Raw genomic sequence first — 21,552 nt, 5'->3', positions numbered from 1 at the left:
CCGCACAGCTCTGTCAGGTATAGGGATATTAAGTATAGATTTATGGAAAATATTATTTCTGTATCTGTATCTAATATCCATCTTCATGACAATCACCTATCCATGATTTGAATCCTGTTCCCAATAACAACATCACCGCACAGCTCTATTAAATTATAAATTTATTGATACTGTGTTTGTGTCTAATATCTATCTTCATGGCAATCACTTATCTATAATAATTCCAAAGCTCTATATCTGTGTGAGATTTGAAGCTTGTTCCCAATAACAGCATCACTGCACGGTATAGGATATTAAGTATAAATTTATAGAAACTACAGCTCTGTTAACTAGATATTATTTCCGTGTCTGTATCTGTGTAATTGAATCTTGTACCTAAGTTCCAATTCCCAATAATTGCACAGCTCTGTCATGTAAAGGGATATTGAGTATCTATCTTCATGGCAATCACCTATCCATAATAATTCCAAGGCTCTGTATCTGTGTAGGATTTGAATCCTGTTCCCAATAACAACATCACCGCACAGCTCTGTTAATAAATATTTTTGTATCTGTATTGTACCTAATAACAAAAATATTGAGTATCTTCATGGTAATCACCTATCCATAATTTGAATCCTGTTCCCAATAATTATATCACTGGTATCTTCACTCTAAGCTCAGCAAGAATCTGTATTTGTGCGAGGATTTGAAGCTTGTTCCCAATAATTATATCACCTTGTTCATGGCATAGTTCTAAGTTTAGCAAGGATCTGTATATTTGAATCCTGTTCCAATAACAGCATCACTGCACAGCTCTGTCAGGTATAGGGATATTGAGTATGGAAACTACAGCTCTGTTACAATTGTTCCCAATAACAGCATCACTGCACAGCTCTGTCAGGTATTATTTCATGGCAATCACCTATCCATAATAGTTCTAAGCCCAGCAAAAATCTGTTTCTGTGTGGGATTTGAATCTTGTTCCCAATAACAGCATCACCGCACATCTGTCAGGTATAGGAATATTGAGTATAGATTTATAGAAACCACAGTTCCGTATGCATCTAGATATTATATCTGTGTCTGTGTAATTAAATTTTGTACCCAATAACAGCATAAATCTTCCATGACAATCACCTATTAAGCTCAGCAAGAATCTGTATCTGTGTAGGATTCCCAATAACAGCATTATTGCACAGGGATCTAGATATAATTTCATGGCAATCACTCATATCCATAAATCTGTGTAGGATTTGAATCCTGTTCCCAATAACAACATCACTGCACAGCTCTGTTAGGTTTAGGGACTATATATTCATCATCACAACATGCAGCAGAGCTGTTCATAATTGATAAGACTCAGAACAAACCTCTATACCAACAAATATTATAAACACATCACCTCTTGCTCAAATATATCATGCAGAAGCTGAGATAGACCCGCTTGTAGAATAGCTTCATTTTTATGAACTTCCAGACAGTTTGGATTCTGTTTCAAATTTAAGAAACCTGAAATACATAAGCTTTGGGAGTTTTGTTTGCAACCCGTACAATATTATTTTTCCTACATTTATAGACAATATATTGCACAGTCCCGAATTGTTGAAGCTCCAATTGCAGTATAATTTTTTGTTTGATATGGAATCGTGGAAAAATAATTACTCCATGCCATCGCTTGGAATTATGATTTTATGCGGTGCGTACCTTGTGATATTAATTGTATTAGAATAGGTGTGACAGAATCCAAGGACTTAACATGTTCCACAGCAATGCTGTACTACAGAATCAATGCTGATCTTAGAAACAACATATTCCCACTCAAGGAACTTGAAATTGTTAGCAAAAAAAATATTGTTAGCACGTCTCTGTGCAATTTTCCTATCCTTTCTGTCAAATGTGATGAGCAAATTAAAATACTCACCCAAAATCAGAAGCAGAGCAAGGTAATGTGAGATATAATATTTGTATTGAAACAGAGCTTTGTATTTTGTGTAAAAACTCGAATTATTTAAGTCCATCTTGTATTGAATAAGCCAGAATTGATATTGTTTTTAAGCAGGTACATAATCAACTCATTAAAATATAAACCAGAATTTACATCCAATTTTCCTGCCTCATCAAGTATGGAAATTGTTGTGTCCCATGTTATGTCATCAACAGGCCACCTGCTGTTTGTATAAATTCTATGATCATGGAAAAATTTGTAAAACCTAAATTTTTCTAAACTTGAAGTACTTTTTGTAAAAAAAGCAACATATTTTCCCCAAGAACAATGCAACAGGTATGCATCAATTCTATGCCAGTATGTATTGGATTCAAAATCATCATATTCAGAACCCAATTCTATGCTCACATACCCAAACCCAACATCACTGTCAAGTACCCATCTTGCCTCTGTTTCATTTTGCACTTTAAAAAAATCATACTCTGATAGATTTTCAAATTTTTCCCTAAAACAATCCAACAGGTGGTCTGATTTTATATATCTTGCAATATTTCTTCTTTCAAAATATGTTTGCATATTTCCTGGGCTTCAATTCAAAACTCTATGCTGGATAAAAATATCAGTTGGGTTCAGCTGTGTGCCTTGTATATTTTGTATGTGTGTGTGTGTGTGTATGTGTGTTGATATTTTTGGCCTTGGTATTTATATAAAATTTCTTGGGGTTCAAATCAAAACTCTATATTGGGTAATAATTTGTTGCAAAAACATGATGCAATATAAATAAACCAGAAATAGGCCACAACTTGGCCACAAATAGACCGGAAGTAGCCAAACCGGAAGTGGACCGGAAGTGGACCGGAAGTAAATATGTGTATGTGGGTGGGTGTGGGTGTGTGTGTGTGTCCTGGCCTGGTTTTAAGTGTGGCCAAAAAAAATATCAAGAGGGGCATATTTTTAACAAATTTATGGACAACAATCTCACAGAAGTACCTTTTGTAAGTGTAGCCTCATCAATCAGAGGGGGGTCATACTTTCTCATGGAATCCATGAGGGCTTTTTTACAAAAATCTTGGATTAGACAGGGTTCCACACTTGAGCAAAAAAACTCATATGGGCATGTTGAGCTAGTTTTAAGTATAGGCAAATCTGCTTGAGGGGGGTTCATACTTTCCGGTCCTGGTTATACCACAAATCCCACTATGTGGTTTGAGGCAAGACTGGCTCGGAAGATTCTGTGCACCGTTTTTGCGAGGATTAATACATAAAACCTGCTGCAAACTTAACCTGTCGCGGGGCTTAAGTAGTTCGCTGCATCGTTTGACTCTCTTTGCACCCACGTGTCTAGTTGGTTACAAAGTGAAACACTGAGGCGTCTACTTCGTTGATTTGGTGTCACGTAGTGTATTGGGTGTCTGCTCCTTTTGCACTACGTTCTGAAGCGGTGTTGTCACGTGGTGCGTACTAACCAATGAAATGAACGTTTAAAGAAGCAAGACAGGCAATTGTTGACTCTTCTGAACTTAAACACCGATATCCTTGCGTACAGCGTTCACTTGGTTTAACACAATTCCTTGCACCAACCTGACACTGGTATACACCAAGTGTCAAGAAGTTTAGCGAAGTCATTAATGACTGATTAATTGATGCTTACCTTACTTCTGAGTCGTAGGAACTTGCGCTGAGAGAGGTCTGGTCGTAAAAAGAATACTCCATTTAGTGCGAAATAGTAATGATGATGAATACTTGATCGTCGTTACCAGGAAACGGAATTATATGTAGTAAGAATGTTCTAAATATGTAAATACATATTTAGTTATTTTCACCAAAATATGGAGTTAAATATGGGCTTAAAATTGTAAAAACAATACCTTTTTAATAATAATATAAGACACTACAGGAGCTACATAAAATACAGTCTCGGCATTGTAACTACGTACAGTGAGTGTAAAAAGTGTTTGGACACCATTGATGGTACGTAAACAGGGGATCCGCTCAGGGTTGTGGGTGCAGCTAGGCGAGTGGAATGAAAACCACATCATTCTACCTCATATACTTGTTTATCTGATGCAACAGAAAAATGCAAAATATAAAAAAGAAACCATCTATAAACAATAATAACGAAAATATTACATATTTTGAACACAAAAAGTCTTTGGACACTTGCCATTCTTGTCCATATTTTCTGCAAAAAACACAAGCATTTAATGTTTTGTTGGATTTCCTTTGGCACGAATCACTGCCTGGAGCCTGTCTGGTACAGATTTTACCAGATCTGCAGTAATCTGAGGTGAAATGGCGTTCCATTCTTCCTGCCATACTAATTTTAGGTCGGATTTGTTGGATATGTTTCTTTTTCTTATCTGTTTCTCTAATACACTCCATAAATTTTCTATGGGTTCAGATCTGGGGATTAAGGCGAGTGTGAAGTTGTTTTGGGGTGTTATATGACAGCCACAGTTTTGTATTAAGGGCGGTATGCTTAGGATCGTTGTCTTGTTGAAACAAGTAATCATTACCCACGTTTGCCCGACCCTGTGGCCGAGTGGTTAGCACATCGCGCTGCGACGCCAAGGGTCCCGGGTTCGAATCCCGGTCGGGCTTGGTTGTTTGTGAATGTTCATTCATCAATTTCATCAATTCATCACTCATCCCCATCTTCGCAAATTAGCCAAGAGGCACAAAACGCGAAGTAAAATAAACTAAATCAATCAATCATTACCAAAGTTCATTTGAGCCGCACTAGCGCTCAAATGATTCATCAGTATATCAATGTACATGTACTGGTCCATCGTCCCCTCTATGAAATGCAACTTGCCGTCCCCGGCAGCACTCATACAACCCCATACTAAGAGTGAACCGCCACCGTGTTTGACAGTTGGGATTAGGTTTCGCGGCTCCAACTCTGTATTTCTTTGCCGCCATACCATATGCCTACCATCCGACCCAAATAAGTTTAATTTGCTTTCGTCCAAAAAAAAATGACTTTGTTTCAGAAGTCTGCATCGTAATTGCGGTGATATAGGGCAAATTCGAGGCGCTTCTTTCTGTTTATTGCACTAACCCAAAATTTCTTCCTACCACGCGTCCATGGTAGGCATTTCGTCGGCATACGTTACGAACTGTACTGGAGGAAACTTGCTTACCTCGGTCTTGAAGGCTTGCAGCTAACGTCGGAGCATTAGTTTTGGGGTCCTTTTTGATAGTTCGCAAAATAAACCGTTCGTCTTGCACAGAAAACACTCTTGGTCGTCCACACCTCGGCTTATTTTCTACTGTTTTTCTTTCGCCAAAGCGATCTATGATCACGTGCACTGTTGATTAGGAATTCCGGACAAGCGTGATATTTCCCTTAACGACTTGCACTGGTTGTGTAGCCGGATAACTTGCCGACGTTCACAAACGGTGAACTCTCTCCTTCCGGGACCCATGTTGCACTATCGTGTTCAATGAGGCAGAGCTACTGCCAGTACTGAGACTTCCGAACTGACAGCTGTGAGCCCACAGGTTGAATGGGTCAGTGGTACGTGTATGGCAGTCCAGGTTTATTGATCGTGTTTCACAGAGGTCCTTTTTAATGTTTTTTACTAAGTGTCCAAAGACTGTGCCCATAATTTGTGGCATTTTTGTTATAGTTGTTCATGGATTGTTTATGTTTTGATATTTTTATTTCGTTGTTGTGCCAAGAAAGAAAGAATTTGAGGTAGAACCATTGCACTTTTATCCCACTCACATACCATCACCCACAACGCCAAGAGGATCCATTATTAACGTAACTACAGCAGTGTCCAAACACTTTTTACACTCACTGTATGTAAGACTTGTCTGTCTTGAGAAACCAGAAGTGAATCCCGTACGTGTGCTACAAAAACGTCGCTTCTGGCGCTGCTGTGGGGTTAGCAATGGGCTGCTCGATTTGCGACACTCTTCCAACGTTGCCAAAATAACTTTTGTAACAACCAGGAGCCGATGCTTGAGCCCTCATTCTCTATTGTTGACAACAATTATAAATAAACACGAGTTTCAAGTGTTTTACAATAGCAAAAGTAGACCGTTTGGTGGAGTAAGAAAAATATTAAAAGAAAAAAACATTATTGTTCGGATGACAGTAAACTTGTAATTAACGCAATTGGAGGGTATAAAAAGGTCGTAAACTTTCGTTTGCTTAACTTCCCGTCGGACTTTGTCAGTTATTCGCAAGAAATTCACCCAACTCTTTCGGTCACACGAGGACATGTAGTTATCGCGCGTATATTGAGTATATGTTGAGAAAAATTCTGAAATATGGAAATAATATGTAAAAATAACTGAAATATGTAAAATATGAGTCGAAACTTAATATATGTACAAATATGGAAAATATAAACTGATGCTTGAAGATAATACAAAATATAACTGATTTCAACTTTACACATAAATCTGTATTTACACATAAATCCGTTTCCTGTTCATTACCTAATTTGTCAATGGAAGTGCGGAAACTGTGGTAGTAATGCACTTTTTTGACGAAGAGCATTTTGTTGTCCGTGCAGAAACGAAGAAATAGTATTAAACAGAGCACCATAAATCAGACGTGCTTCGGTGCTTATTCTCATATTTTCTCCCCCTCGGTTGCACGGTTTTTGTGTAACTGTGTTGCGACTTTCGAGCCTTCCCCGCGTTTGAAAGAAGCGTCATCGTTTCGTCTCTTCCCTGTCGTGTCACGGTCTGCTTTGCCCGGCCACGCGAGCGGAGGTTATAATTTTATTGAAATGGTCGCGGAGCGTGACGGCTCCTCCTCCGGCAAGATGCTGCGGCTTGACCCCCGACCCCGAGACCAGGCTAGCGTGACCTAACAACTTGCCAAAGACAAGCACCTTTATGCGGTGCAGCCACCATCGGCGTTGCTCCTTTAGTGACACACAGCCGCCCAACGTAAATATCAGCTACCGGTATTCAAAGCCGTTCTCTCTGCTGCCATAATCAAGGGTACGGGAAACCACGTGTAACGCATTCACAAGCACAGCCACGAAAATGTCTACCTTGCATTGCCTGCAAACCACAAAGTAATAATGAGGCAGAGGTATGCAAACAGTCCACACATATTATTTTTCCGTATGTATACACCGTATACCTTAGTTTTTCTCAGAACATATACCTGCTTTGCACTTGTACAGTCATGGACACTTCTGGGTTGTAACGATTCCATTGAAAGTTAATGGAATTCTTATAACCCAGAAGTGTCCGTGACTGTATCAATATACCCAGTGTTGTAGTCCCAAAATTTTCAGAGGGTATACGCTAAGTTTCGTTAAACATTAAATGGATACCATATTTACATTTAATATAAGGGTAAAATCATTTAACTTCTACAAAAATTGCCACAGACTGTAGAATAGTGATGACGATAATGATAGCTCTATATCACAACAATATTACAACAATATCATCGTCATCACCAGGAAACTGATTTATATGTTAAAAATGTGCTAAATATTTAAATACGCTACACGAGCTACAGTACGCCTACATTGACATTAATTGTAAAATAACATAAAATGTGTTTTCATTTTCTGTTTCCAAAACAATGAATAACAAAAGTTTGTTGTAAGAGTTCGAACGTGAATTTCCTTCTGTTGTCTCTTAAGATGAATTTATATCGACTAAAACTACGTTCAATATCGGAAGTGTGTTTCAAATTTGTCAGTTATTTACAAGAAATTCACCCAACTCTTTCAAATATGGAGTATATATGTTAAGAAATGTTCTGAAATATGGAAATAATTTGCAAAAATTAACACAAATATGTAAAATATGAGCCAGAACCTAATATATGGAAAATTAAAACTGAATCTTTTGAGTCTAAATGCCATGATTTGCAAGGATAATACAAAATACAAGAACTGATTTCAGCTTCATACATAAATATGTATTTACATATAAATCCGTTCCCTGGTCATCAGTATTCTACAATACTCATAATTAGCACAAAATATATGTATTACAATAGAGAAAGCATTTTTAAAATATAAAAAATAATATATGAAACGCGCATTTTCATGAATGCCTTTAAGGCTACAGTACTCGAAAACTCTCCAAAGTGCCTGTTTTGATACGTCACTACGCTTGTCACGAATGTTTTGCACAAACTCTTGAATTAATCTCATTTGGTTTTGTAGCCATATTTTTACATATTTCTGGGTATAGATAGGTATAGATATTTGACCGTAATAATGTCTCTGAAATAATGGCTAAATTAAATATAGTCATGGTGTAATGTGTGCACTGAAATGTACCCTCAGTTTGACTTCACAAGCTTTTAATAGGTGGTCCTAGTATGCAAAGAAAATTGGTCACGTGACTTGCTTTTTGATCGCTTTTATTGTATTCAAAATGGCGGAATTCATATTTTAAATTTTCTTGTTTCTCGGCTATTTCTCAACAGATTTCAATTTTGGTTTGTTTGAATCGTCTAAATACGACCTTCAATTGTTAATCTAATCATTATTTCGTTAAAATCACAATACTGCTAGAAATTTGAAAATTAAAAATTATGTAGAAAATTTACATTAATATACCTAATTTATGCTTTATGAGGCAAATGTACCTGTTATACAAGGTTATCTGGCTTCTTAGGTCAGAGAATTAACTGATTTTTTTTGTTTGATTTCACTCGGGGGGGAGGCTGTTTATGGTGCAGGGTTACCCCAAAGTAGCACGTTCTTGTTCCGGATCTCTGTCAATTTGGTAGTACAGATGACGAAATAGGGTGCTTTCAGTTCACACACAAGGGTTATGTCGGTACAAATCAAAATGTGAAATTAGGACATATACTGTATGGAAGGGCGCCCAATCCATAGCCCGCGGGCCGCATAGGGCCAACCTTTGAACTGAAAGCACCCTATTTCGTCGTCTGTACCATTGAATCGACAGAGATCTGGAACCAGAACGTGCTACTTTCTGGGCACCCTGCACCGTAAGCAGCCTACCCCCAGAGTGAAAACAGAAAAAATAAGTTGTCTGACCTAAGATAACCTTGCATAACAGGTAAATTTCTCCCATGAAACATAAATTAGCTATATTACTGTAAATTTTCTGCATAATTTTCATTTTTAAATTTCTAGCAGTATCGCTGATTTTAGTCCCAGCTTACCCGAGGGGTGCCTGCCAGACCCACCACCTCTATGTTTTAGATTTTTTTTTAAAAAAATTGGAAATAAATTGCATTGTTCCCTAGAGTGTTCACAATATTTCTGTATTACTTTTGTTCATAAAAATATGAATGTAATATAAATAGGAGGCAAAATGCACTAGGTGGGTATATCGAGTGCCATATTTGAATGTGCGTCTTTCGAGACAGTCATGCCAGTAAGAGTGTACAATTTGGTTGTTAGTGATGGTAGTTTTAGTATTTTTTTATAATTAATAATCAACTGCGCCTCTATAAACAAAAAAAAACAGTAATGAAAAATTATTGTTTTTTGTGAGTTTTAGTGAATGGTAAAATATGTGTGCAAAAGCCTTTTCTTCCACCTAACCATCTCTACTTGAGATTTTACAAATTGGTTACAATAGCTAATTGTTTGCGAAATATATAAAAACTAAAATCATTCAAAAACAAAAGAAAAGAAACACACGAAAAATATAACATACACTGTAAGAAAAGTTTAAAATATACGTAAAGTATACCAAGTATACCAATACACACACATACATAACAGAAGTACTCAATATACAGAAGAGCAAATAAGTTTTAGAAACAAAAAGTTGGCAAATGGCGTTTTGTTTTATTTTATTTCCCTGTTTTCAGTAGTTAACTCCAGAATTTTTATTATTTTTTTATATTATTTATTTATTTTCTATTATGCACGAACTACACCATTCGAGAGAGGTCAGAAGGTACGTAAGAGAGAAGAGGCAAGTGCTCTGAGTCTTGGTACCTAAAATTTAAACCAAGACGTTTTTGAAAAATTAATATTGTGAAATTGAGTAGCTCCAAACAATAAGCAAGATATGAAATATAAAGATACATATAACATAGAAATAAAATAATGAATATATAAGAATACAATATAAGAATGAGAATATAGAATAAGACATTCGAGAGTAGACAACTTTTCTTATGTGTAACTTATATTATATTTCTTCTTCTTTTACGTCTTCTTCTTCATCTGTTTTTTTACTACTACAGCTAGCACAATCTCACCTAACAAGAATATGATCTTTTCAACGCCTGGGCGAATATATACGCCTTCCGCACTGTAAAAGCACACTGCGCCATATACAAGCTATCCACACTTAAGGGGTTAATTGCTACTCCATTAACATAAATAATAATAACAACAAAATCATTTTTCAGCGCACAAATGATTGGTAAAATATTCGCAGAATAAATTTTTGAAAGCTGAACGTACTTCTCTAGCAGGAATGGCGTCAGGCGTGTGCGAAAAGCTATTTGTGCACCATTTTATTTTCTTTCACCCCCCGTTCCTCATCCCTTTTATAAAACCTATGAGTCGAAAACACTATCAACTCATGCAGTGCCATCTTATGACTTATCAAAACCTTGCCGTCATATTGAGCGTCGAATGTTGGGTATTGAAGTGACCGGTATTATTGTATACAACAGGCAAGCCATTGGTACTAATCTGAAAGAAAATCTGCATTTATTTTCCTGCACATGTGCTTGTTGTAGACAAAGCAAGCAAAAATGAGTCACGAGTAGTATTTATTTTTTTGTCATATTTTCAAAGATGCCTTAAAAGTTGATTGGTATCTGACATAGTGACTAAGGCATGTTTCACTCAACAATCGACATCGCACCCTCTAAATTTCATTACGCATCCCATGACTAATTCTGGCGCCGCCGTTGTTCTCTAGTACATTTTCTTCATCAAAGATGCACGTATCACGACTCTGTTTCGTTCAGTCCGTTTACAGAAGTCCTTTGAAGGACGAATCTCCCACGCTGAAGACTATTGACCGTACCCGAAGACAGGTGCTTCCACTTTCCATTCGATGCGATTTCCTTTTGTCCTTTGTATCTGCTCGATAAGGCGCCGGGCAGCCACCTGTACTGTTCTCCACAGATTTTTTATTCAATTTTCTTCCTGAGAACTAGAAGCCAAATCACAGCTTGAACAGGTGTTTTAGAAACATGACTGAATTTCGATGTCCCATAGAGCATCCCTTAGTTTCTGATTTGTTACACAATCTCGCTCGCAACATTGTGCTCAAACGTGGGTGAATCGAAAGAGCACCACCATCTCATCAAGTCTTCCATGAATTTCAGTCTTAGACAATGAAAAATATGCGAAGTTAGAATAAAAAAACAACGATTCAAGTTCAAAAGAATATACTCGTACACTGTTTGGGAGATTCTCGTGGTGTAATGTGAATCCATTACCATGTTTACGCATTGATCTCGAAGCAGTGTTGAATCTAGCCATTATCCTCCGGGAGAGCATCAAACAAGTTCACGGTGAGGAATTCCAGAGGCATCAAATTATAATACAGGTTGACTACGCACCGGGAATGCCTTTAATTCCGTGAATTCTTGGCTCCGGGAATTATGTGTGAATTGTGCTTGAATTTTTGTCCGTAGACGTGAAAAATAGCAACTTTTATTAATTCAAACCCCATTCAACTTATATATATTTAATATGCCCCGAGGCAAGCTTTTCACAGTTTAGGTTTTATTTTTATCGAGAAAGGAAAATAAAGCTACGTGGAAAATAAACAGAATTATCTCAATCCGTTTACTTTGTTGGTGTCTTTTGCAGAACAATCTATCTGGCCGACGGACGATTGTTGTAAGATAAGATGTCTTGAAGTTGATGAGGTAAATTTGAGTTTGAAAATCTTATACAATTAACAATGTTTTGTATATCAGTCTATCCCGTAGCATTTGTGGCTTGTATTTGTAGATTTATTTCTAGCCTGAATATGCGAAATGGCAAATGTAAACTCCGCACCTTAAATGAAATATTATGATAACCGGGAATTATACTTGAATTTTATTGTGGTCCCAGAGTGGCCACCCTGTAAACATGTCTGAGAAGGTGGCTGTGGCAAAACGCCCAGACCGCGGCCGACCATGCAGCTCCATTTCTCCATCTGCAACCAGCTTTCAACGGTGCTCCTATTGACAGCAGAACTTCCATACACAGCACACAACCGCTTGTGTATGTTTCCACACTTTCTTTCTTCGCCACTAAAAATTCAATTACAGCTCGTTGTTTGTAACCTGTGTCACTCACAGACGGACCACCACCGCGGCGCTATCTGTCGAACGACCATGCACTTATAGCTGCGCCAGGTCAGGAACCGGCGTGGAACCGCCTTTATGGTAATCACCCGCTGTTAACAGCCAATTAGGTCTACCGATTCTTACGGTTTCCAATCCCTCCTCCCCGAACCAGCCAGCAGGGAAACAGGATTTTGTCAAAATAGCCTCCCTGCGCTGTGATTGCACACCGGTTAGTACGGTGGCGGAAGTATACACACATGTGAGCATTAACCTTTCATTTGCACACTGCTCTCTTCATTTTGGAATGAGAAAATGTGTGGGGCATTACTTTCTGAGAAACCCTCGTAATTACGTGTTAGTGGTAAGGGGCGATTTAAAAATATTAGTATTGCAGCGCGCCGATGACTTTATAGTGCGAATCGGCGCATCACAAGTCGGCAGTTGCCCATACAGCTTTCTGACAGTAATGGTAGTGCAATGGCAATTATTGACACTTTAGGCTATTCGAAGGTATGACCAAAGATGGATTCCTCGAAGTCTCACAAACGAGTACATGCCTCCGAACCCAGGGTGCAATCGCCAAATTTGGTTGGACTGTGCTTCCCCACCACACCACTCTTAGTCCTGATCTGGCGCCGTCCGATTTTCATCTCTTTGGGCCAGTGATGGATGCCCTGCGTGGGACAAGGTTTGAAAATAAGGTGAGCGTGATTCGTGAAGTGAAGAACATGGCTACGTGAATAGGACACGAGCTGGTACAGGGAAGGCATTCATACCCTTGTTTCGCGCTGGCGTATATGAGACGTTGATGGAGATTATGTAGAAAAATAACATGTGTAAAGAGAACATTCAATTATACTGTGAGTGATTTTCGTACATTTTGAATAAATAGTTTCGGAGAAAAAAATGTGTGGCATTACTTTCTGAGCAGCTCTCGTAAATGAAGTGAAGCGTAAATTTCGATGAAACTACACAAGCACGTACGTCACTACCATTCCACAGGAAATTCTTGACTGACTAACCGTTAAAATAACTGAAAGAAGTTAAAATTCGTAATAATAATCTAAGCTCACATTACACCAGCTCTGCCGTTCTACACGTACCCATTGTTGAGTGTCAGTGAAATAGAATTTTGTTATATGTTACTAGTTATCAGTTATCAAAACGGACAATCATTTCGTTCATTATTTTGACTTTTATTTATAAAGAGGGCCGTATCAGTGCTTATTATTACAAAAAAGACAGGAAAATAATGTTCTAAGTTAAATTAAAGTGATGAAAGAAAGCGAAAGTTCCCAAATTTCTCGTGATTTAAGAGTAGTGTCGTTGTCGTTTGATGTGAAGTGGTGTTACTCTCCGGTAGCATTTCCTGAGGACGAGGTTCCCTCCTGTGTGTTCCTGTGTCCTGAGGGGAGATGGCGGCTGGACATGTCCAAGTCTCGTGTTTCTTGTTGCTGGTTGCGGGGGTTGATAGTGACGAAGTTGTTGGAGATTTGCTTTGTATGCAGAGAGTTAGTTCGGCATTAGATACCAAGTATCGTCGCCTTTATGACAAAGAGGCGTAAGCGACAAAAAGCATTTTTTACAGTAGAGCATTTCAAAGAAAAACTGTGCTGTTTAACCATTTGTCCTGGAATGGAAAATAAGTCTATCTTCAACTTTAAATCTTGACTTTTGTGCAGAAGAACTACTCTTTCAAGACAAGTTTCAGGTGACTTCAAATCAAACACAAGAGTCGTAAAAACCGGGGGGAGAGGGTGGAATGGAGATACGCCTGTTTGTCAGATTAGTTGTTATTGTTCTATTGGATCTACGCCCACGCTTGAATTGTTACTAAGTATAATTAAGAGTCCGACCTGGTCAGTCGAGCCCCTGAGACCAATGTTATGGAATGGAATTCAGAGGCGCGAGTGAGCTTGTCTAATTTACTAATTTAGTCTATTTAATTTAGGAATTACAATGGCTGTCAATTATAATCCTTTTTAAAATTAATATTTATTTTCATCTTTTAACTTCTGCTAGTATTGTTTATTGGTTTAAGAAGAGATACTTATACAAAACAATTACAATGTAAGAGTTAAACAATAAAAAGAAATGTTAATTATAAGAATTATTTTTAAACAAGTTTTACACTAAACTGTCAGAATCACTAAATTGGTTTATAACTATTGGTTTAAAAAAGTTATTAAGACAAAATGAAAACATAGTAGCACATCATTTTAGCAGTGTGGAAGTTGCTTGTAGAATTGCTGAAAGGTAGCTTCTCTAACAACAGGGGTTACTCCTGAGCACAAAGCCTGCAGTTCTTTATACTTGTCAGTAGTTAATTTAGGTGCACAATCATTCAGTTGCGGCACAGGTTCTTGGGAGTTCTTCAATGGCATTTTGTTTCAGGATAAGTTTTTCATAACTTTCAGACAAGTGGCTGAGTTTCACGTTGATACATGAATGATCCTCTTTCCTTACCATTACTTCTGTGACCCTGGTCCAGTCTACTTTGATTCCCGATTCGTATTGTCGTACAGATAGAACACGCATTTTTTGTGCCAATAGTTTGTAGTTAAGGAAGTCTTCTACTTCCAGGTTGTGAACAATGTATGGGTTTGATCGCCGAGCTAGTCGCAATATAGGTATTAATTGGGAAGGAATAAAAATGTCTCCTGCAGTTGAGATTGCTCTTGAAATAACACTGTGTGCAGAATCCCCTTCATTCTGCCCATGATTTGGCAAGAAGAAGTGTAACATTATTTGGTTCAAATTTTTGGAGCACTTCAATACGTATAAAAGCATGGCAATTATAATCGTGTTTCTGTTCTGACCACTACATGAATCAGCGAAAAGTTTTACTTGCGTTATACCCTTTTCATCCAATGTTTTCAAGTACATCCCCACGCACGTGGCAATTTCACAAGATCCTCTTTTGCTGATAGCTTCATACCACACAAAGCAATGACAGTCTTTGTTGTCAATATTGTAGACAGTAAAATTGTATGTAGAGAGGCGTCTTCGATAATACACTGCACTTTCCATTGATATCGGCAACTGTATTACTTGCTGCAGATCGAATACGAGAGCAGCATTTTTGTCACTATTTTGTTTCGCTTGTAACTTCGCTTCTTCTTTCCTTTCCCTCACAGCATTCTTTTCCGCTATGTGAATGTTATAGGTTTCCTGTCACTTACGCCCATTTGTCAGATAATACAACATTCGAAAGTGTCGCTTACGCCACAGTCATGTTTTCTATACAGAAGAAACTAATAAAGATAGAGTTACGCCTGTTTGTCAGGTGAAAGATTAATACATTATACCTAGGTACATCATTAGGCAAAATGTCTCAAATTCTCAACATTTGTCGCTTACGCCCCTTTGTGATAAAGGCGACGGTATGTGAGGGTGTTCAGCTTGTCAAAATGAGCGGAGCGAATTAATTGGTACAGGGGATGGACAAAAATATGGAAACACCTGCGAAGAAAAGTCGGAATGCTGTAGCTAATAAGGTGCAGGACCGCCTTTAGCTTCCAAAACGGCCTGCAGTCTCCGAGGAGTGGACAAATACATGTCCTGGATGATGGATAATGGGATCTTGCACCATTCTTCAGGCAAAACCTGGTCACAATCCTCCTCAGTGTCCTTCTGTCTCTGTCACTTAGTGTACATTTTCAGCCACGCAGGTGTTTATCTGATGATGTCTTTTCGGACACATTATTATGTCATTATGATCTTGGATAAACTCTCTCTCGATACCCCAAATAACATGGCTACTTTGGTAACAGAGGCGCCTGCAAGGCGGGCACCAACAATTTGCCCTCTTTGAAACACTGTCAGCTCGGACATGATTCAGTATCAACTGCACTGTACGCTATCTACAGCGCAACCAGAGCGCAACTGTCGACTCCCACCAGTCCGACGAGTCTCACTTATCTCACAACACTTTAGCAACATGTGTACTGATGTCACGTGAGAAGGCTTTTTAATTTTAGGATACATGCCTACATTGTTAGGCTAGGCTAGCTAGGTTTAGTTCTCTTAGCCTAAATAATATTTTTTAATTGTATTTATGCTAATGGAACCTAACCTAACCTCGTAGGCATTCCTCGTCTGACGTCAGAACACAAGGTTGCAGAAATGAAGTGCGAACGGGCAGACCCCAGTCCGACAGGGTTCTATCTCACTGCTCAAAAGAAAAGAATGTTGCACCTCGTCCGATTTCAAGGGCAAAAATTCCGTCGATATCACCCGTTCCGATGTGGTGTTTCTATATTTTTGTCCATCCCCTGTATGTGTTAAAGTTTGGAAGGGATTGTCTAATATTAGTTAAAGAATCATCTGTGAAGGGACATAGGTTTAGTTTATGTTCGGGCCTGTCAGGGGTGTCTGGACAGGTGAGAGAGAATCAGAACTGTTTTTTAAGCATCGGTGTAGCAAGGCCAGAAGGGAAAAAATCTGATAAACCGACATCGTTGCTTTCTATCCCCCCCCGCAGCCTTGTCTTGCACAACATCCCGTGCTAGCCTACGAACTGATGTGACGGTTTGTACCGAGCTCGACTGGACAAGACTGTAGTAAGTTACAATATGCAAGTGAAGCTTTTACTGCTTGCGCAGTGTATGTCATTGGAGGCTCCTTTCCATGAGCGAAAGCAGTGGATTCTGTGACATCTCACTGGCGGATGCTGCTCGCGTGCTTCAATGCAGGGAAGTGAACCCCACCCTTCCATTAACCACCGAGGCAGGGCCGCGCTAATGATTTCGTGCGGTGCTGTTTCCGGGTCTAATTAAGCTCGTGAGGGAAGATGGGGACATGGATAGCAACAATACTATTCCACGGATTTTATTTTGCTTAAGCCTTGGTCTAGAATAGGCCCTTTTTTCATATTGCTACCGAGAAAGGCATTGTTCATTTGCCGTATTGTATAGACTTGACGTGAATCGCACTTTCGAGTAACTAAAGTTGTCGAAATTTACAGCAGAGCAGATGTGTTGATTTAATGCACATACCTACAATTGAAGTATATCTTTGTTTTAGTTCGGATGTCTGTTTTTGTAATTTGAATTCGAAATCTTAACCTTCCATTCATGGAAGTAATAGGTAACAGCCTCAAACAAGATATTGAGGTAAAGTGGAGTACCCTCAGTATATTTTTTCAATTATTCCTCAAGTAACGTCTCCCCTATATCGTCCTAACTTATGTTGTTGCCTTGTAATGAAGGAATCCCGAGTTCGATCTTCGGTGGAGGCACATTCCACAGTTGATTCTTTTGTAATTTTCATGACGTCTAACTTATGATTCTTTATTTGCAATAAAGTAGTTCACAGAGCTGGGGCCAAGGTGTCATTGATCGGTCCCTCTCTTAATATACAGGGTGCGCCATCAAAATCTTGAAAAAACACTCAAGTGTATTATATCGAGTGTTTATTCGCCAAAAACTTACACTTAGGAATGTCCTTCCTGAGTCCTATAATTCAATGTAACCCCGTTTCGCTTTGATTACTGCCTCTATTCTCTGCCTGAAGCACGAACAAGTCTTCTTTAACAGCCCTCTGTCAAAATCCTCGAATGCTGCTTCAGTACCAGCCTGGAGAGGTACAACGTTGGGGTCCTGGACTTGTTAATAACCATTTCAAAAACGCTCTACACACAATAGTTCTGGGGATTTAAATCTGGACTATTCGGAGGCCAGAAACAAGTTGTAGCGGACAACTCTTGGTCTTGGCAGCTTCAGATAGCATCTGCCGTACCTTGATCACATAAGACATGTATGTCATGTACTCTTCAGCGATCACACGCATGGTTGTCTCACTCACCCCCCTAGGTGGTCGTCAACTTCCTAAGTGACGTCCCTGGGTCTTCCAAAATGAGCTCTTGGGCCTTGCCGCCTTCTCCTCCGAATGAATTTTTCTCTCCTGGCTAGCAAAAGACTTCTCGGACTTCTCCGAGGCCACATACTTGTGTGCGATGTCGTGCAGTCAACAATCAACTACTGCTGAAGTCAAATTTAGCCGAAACTTCAACTTGAACTTTGTCCAGATTCTGCTGACGCATTTTATATATCACTTTGCGAATTATGCTTTTTGGGGGAATGCCAACTGTGACTTCTCGGGAGATAGGTGCTTTTGGGTATGCAAATTTGTATTCGTTACCAGTCAGTAAAGTAACCTATTGCTTTGCAGTTCTAAGTAACTTAGAGCATTATTTCTAACCCACAGCAATAAATCTTATGATAACGTTTACACGTAATTTAGAAACAGCATAGCCTATTTACATTCTATGGAAACTCGTACACAAAACTCGTATCGAACTAGTAGTATCACCTAAAATTTGACAAATTTCTATTGCCAAGTTCAAATATAACTCACAATTTTCGTGTAAACACTTTAACACATGTAAAATATCAGCAATATGACAAGTGGAAAACAGCCGCTGTTGTTTCGGCTCGGTGAGATTGATCAGTAGCAAAATGGCGCCCTTCTTTAATCCACAAGGATGCATACTTTTTTGCAGGTAAATCTTTATTGACTGAACACAAATGAATTTTCCGTTGTTTGTTACATGGTTAAGAAATTGTATATTATATGCTTTCAATTCGAATTTCTAAGAACGTCCCTGACAGAGATAAAAATAATTTTCTTTTGCCGGCGCGCGCGTGCGTGTGTGTGTGTGTGTATATATATATATATATATATATATATATTGAAGTGTGACTCAAATAAAGATCGGGGATCAAGAGTCACTGGGATGTAGCAAATTATATAGCAAGAGGTTTACTGTTCATAACTACTGCAAAAGGGCCCGCTCCGGTCAATGAAGGAAAGATGAGTTATAACTGAGTGAGAATGCTCTCTCCACACTTATCATACCTGCCCGTTGTTCTTGAAGAGTCCTGTCCTAGACGAATACGTAAGTTGTGTCCATAACTTGTCAGAGTCCGTACTTCGACTCTGACATGCGCTCCTCCGTTATCCCGCGCCAAGTGTATCGAATGAATTAATGAGTTAACTGAGAGACGTGTCCATCCGGACTTAATGTATTATACTTCTGCCGGACTAGAGGTTATTAATCCTCCAGTCCTCTATCGGCGAGGCGTACTTTCGTCACCTCCCGTACAACCTCAGCACGGAGGCATCAAGAAATGCAGCTCATTCTTGGGATAACTAAAGGCAGTCGACGGAGGCGACAGGTTAATGAACAGTGCAAAGGGAGCATTAAACGAGCCTCTTCTCTAACTTCACTCATTATACCTCGTCAATATACACGCGCACACACATATTCATGCTTATATAACTACATTATTACTGCGTTAATGTGTGTTTGTACTCAAGAAGAGAAGAGGAAGATGAAGATGAAAAAGAACCTAAAAGATAAATATTGGAACTGGTACCTTTCGGATCCAATTCATCCGTATATATATATTCACGGAAATAAATTAGCTCTGTTGCTTTAATTAACTCGTCACAGTTTTTGTGCGATTCTTGCTCCTTGCAGTCGAGAGCTTTTTGCACCCTTTGATTTCTCTTTGCCTTCCGCTTCTACAGAAATTAAGTGTTAGACTCGTAGGAATAACTTTCGTTCTTCTCGTCATCTCGTTAAATGCCTTCCACTTGTTCATCCTTCGGTTGGCCTCTTAATTCAACTACGCGAGAGAAGAAATAAATGGAAAGGGAGAACCTCCTGATGGATGAAGAATAACGCAGCGGCAATCGATGATACGTTCGGAGCAAGTTATGAACCGGCGATGCGGCATCCCCGATGGGAAGTTGCGGCCCTGCTGGATAACAGCGGTAATTAGGCTCCCGCAGATGGACGTTTTAGCGTACTAATAGGCACGTCCCCCTTCCCTCTCGCGCTGTTCTCCGAAACCTCTTGTTTTCACTTGCCATCTACCCACACATGCCGCAACTAAATCATGTGTCCAATTACGAAGGCTCGAAACAGATAAGAGTGATCCCCGTTACAAAGTGAATTAGGGGCTGACCGAACCTCTCCCTCTCCACGTCCGTGGTTCCGTAATGCGAAGTGGTGAGTGATTTCGCATTAACTCCGCGGTCCATTCTGCGTTCGATCATAACCACGTTCGTTTGCCATAGGATATTAAAAGGAAAAAAGGCACTACCCTTAGATTTTTTTTCGCGTGTATTTTCCCTGAACACAAGGGAATACACCTGTCGTTCGAACGGTGCCAATCAATGCAGCGTTGTCGATGGAAACGAGGTGTGACGACGACACCGGGTAGCTCGCTTTTGTGTGCGTGTTGTGCGAGAGAGTACCAACGTACGTAGCGTACACCCACCGGGAAAGGCATCATCAAAATCCGCATCGCAAACAACTTTTTCTCCGTGCCAAGGGGATCGATGTCGGTCCACTTAAACAAAAAAGGAAGCGCAAGAGGAGAGGGGGGCGATCGCTGTTATTTTGTCACGAAACGAAGGCGAGCCAAGCCAATTTAAATAGCTGGAAGAAACTAATTGGATTGAATTTTTTCCCATCTCCTCTTTATTTGCGATTTTGTTTTCCTCTGTGCTTAATTGAGAAACTACAATTTTGTTTACACCGTTCGCTTTTTTGTGACACTGAGAGAGATTGAAAAACAGAAAACAGCATTCCGGACATAAAATATTTCGTTCGGTACTGCACAATGAAACATGAAAATATATCTAACGGACTGCTGAAATAAAAGAAATGTATATTGATAGTGCATTGTTTTATTATTTACCTTGACAGCAGATGAAGCGCACATTTCTGTGCGTTGTTCTTTTCCTTTTTCTCCTGCATGTGTTTGTTCCCGGTTTCGTTATTTTTAGTCACCTCTTACGAAACATGACATTCGTTCTTTTTGTGTTAAAGTAAATTAGATTCATTTGTCATTCTTTTCTTCATGTTCTATCCAAATTCATTCTTAATTTATTCGTAGCATCAATCAGGAATGCGTTGCACATATCTACACTACACCCCCGCCCCCTGTGCGCGCGTCTTAAGATCTCAACAATCCCTAAGCTTCCATTAATACCTACAGCTGCTTCTCGCTGATCTGTATCAGCAACAGTCAGCTCTGTACGCCATAGTCTAACCCACCCCACCCCATAAATCGTTTGTAATGCATAAAATTGTTAAAATGTATTTTCCTTTTATCAATTCGATAAATGCGTACAGAGACCATCGATACACATCGAAAAGTATTGCAAGCGACTCGATAGCTGCCTCTTATCCATGTTTATTTTTACTTCGTAGAAAAACATTTTTACACCTTAGTAACTTTTCCCTATAATGAACGTTCATGTAGAGAATCATTTTCTCTTTTAATGATTAAAAAATATCCACATAGAAATACCCAGTACAAGCTTCATGTGGCTATCGCTTTTTGTACAAATGTTACGTCCGTTCAAAGTCTCGGTTACGTGACTT

General features: G+C 39.1%; 1 protein-coding gene across 3 annotated transcripts in view; it reads left to right on the top strand.

Moving 5' to 3' along the window:
* LOC145994951 (maternal embryonic leucine zipper kinase-like) overlaps positions 1–21,552 on the top strand; it is a 325,396-nt gene that overhangs the window by 302,893 nt on the left and 951 nt on the right. The gene's annotated exons all lie outside the window — the stretch shown is intronic.

The sequence above is a fragment of the Lepisma saccharinum genome, chromosome 11 (assembly GCF_977018435.1).
Source record: "Lepisma saccharinum chromosome 11, izLepSacc3.1, whole genome shotgun sequence".
NCBI lineage: Eukaryota > Metazoa > Arthropoda > Insecta > Zygentoma > Lepismatidae > Lepisma > Lepisma saccharinum.
This window is presented reverse-complemented; position numbering and strand designations above follow the sequence as displayed.